The following is a 2,022-nucleotide window of genomic DNA, read 5'->3' on the forward strand; positions in this document are numbered from 1 at the left end:
AATGTGATTTAATACTAATTGTTATAATATTGTAAAGAAATTCGATTTGGTAAACACTTCATCCTGGTGCCTAGCGTGAGGTGGACATACACCCCAGATGGGATAAACAGTATTTATACTGAACAAAATTGTAAACGCAATACTTTTGTTTTTGCCCCCATTTTACATGAATTGAACTAAAAGATCTAAGACTTTTTCTATGTACACAAAAGGCCCATTTCTTTTAAATATTGCTCACAAATCTGTCTGAGTGAGTGCTTCTTCTTTGCTGAGAGAATCATCCACCTCACAACTGCAGACCACGTGTAACCACACCAGCCCAGGACCTCCACATCCAGCATCTTCACCTCCAACATTGTCTGAGTCCAGCCTCTTGGACAGCTGCTGCAAGTTTACATAACCAAAGAATTTCTGCTCAAACTGTGAGAAAGCGTCTCGAGGAAGCTCAACTGCATCCTCGTCATCCTCATCGGCGTATACGACAGCGTGTTCAGCCATTGAGAGGAGTGGACCAACATTCCACAGGCCACAATCAACAACATGATCAACTCTATGCAAAGGAGATGTGTTGCACTGTGTGAGGCAAATGGTGGTCACAACCAATAGTTACCTTGTTTTCTGCCCCCCCGGAACCCCCATTACAGTAAAACTGCACATTTTAGAGTGACCTTTTATTGTGGCAGCCTAAAGCACACCTGTGCAATAATCATGCTGTCTAATCAGCCTCTTGATACACCACACCTGTGAGGTGGATAGAAAGAGTCTTAGATCTCTGAGTTCAACTCATGAAAAATTGGGGGCAAAAATAAAAGTATTGCATTTATAATTTTGTTCTTCTTCCAGCTGCTTCCATTAGGGGGCGCCACAGCGGATGATCCGTCTCCATAATCCCTTACCACATCCATAAACCTCCTAAATTTCCTTCCTTGAAGCTCTTTTGATAGATACTGACCACTGCAGACCAGAAACATCCCACAAGAGCTGCAGTTTTGGAGATGCTCTGACCCAGTCGTCTAGACGTCACAGCCTGGTCCTTGTCAAACTCAAATCCTTACGCTCGTCCATTTCTCCTGCTTCTAACACGTCAACTTTGAGGACAAAATGTTCACTTGCTACTAATAAATAAATCCCACCAATAAACAGGTGCCATGATGATTTTATATATATTGCATATATGTACTGAATGCAAGTCCTTCTTACATACACAGTTAAAATCCGAGTTCACTCAGGAACGTATGAAGTGGCAGACCATTTTTTTAAATTAATTTATTTTATTAAAATTAAAAACATACACAATGCCAGGGTTTTATAAAAGGAACTAGAGTTAGCGCAGTGTCACCGTGTCTGGTCACTCCGTACCGGAAATACGATTTGTAGTACGGTGTAAAACCCGGCTTCTGTTTTGCACAGGCGCGAATTCACGGCACATCGGGGGTTTTTTAAGTCGGTTTAGCGCTGTTAATTTTTATGCATTTTATGTCTTTTAAAAGAAAAAACTCGAGGAAATGAATGAATGAATGACAAATGTTAAAGTCTGCTGAAATAAGTATCACAGTTAAGATCATATCGTTTAAAAATGTGATTAAATGTAAAAGACACACACACACACACACACACACACACACACACACACACACACACCTTTATTACCCAAACGAGGTCTAACAAATTATAAACAATCTAATATTTCCGCAATTATTTATTTTCATTTAATCAATTACTCAATGTAATCAATATAATAAAGTGTATTTGGTTTATTCGATTTTTATATAAAACCAAGCAGGCGTTTTATTTACAAACTGTTGGTAAAAATGTAAACTGTTAATATAAAAAATGTTAATAATATTAAACTGCGTTAATAAAAAACAAGCAACTATCATACCGGAATTGAACTTGTGAATTGTGACTTAAAAACCGCTGTATGTAGCGTTATACCCCGTTTCTTTTTCTTTTTTTTTTTTATTCGGCGTTAATTCAAAATATTAGCACATAAAAAAAAGCAATGAGACACAACAACAACAA

The 2,022-nt window shown here is 37.9% G+C and overlaps 1 protein-coding gene across 1 annotated transcript in view; it reads left to right on the forward strand.

Annotated features, from left to right (window-relative positions):
• The window catches only part of LOC310729111 (uncharacterized protein), a 239,346-nt gene that overhangs the window by 175,401 nt on the left and 61,923 nt on the right, over positions 1 to 2,022 (forward strand). The window lies entirely within an intron of this gene.

This window comes from Silurus aristotelis (assembly GCF_946808225.1).
Source record: "Silurus aristotelis genome assembly, chromosome: 7".
NCBI classification, from domain to species: domain Eukaryota; kingdom Metazoa; phylum Chordata; class Actinopteri; order Siluriformes; family Siluridae; genus Silurus; species Silurus aristotelis.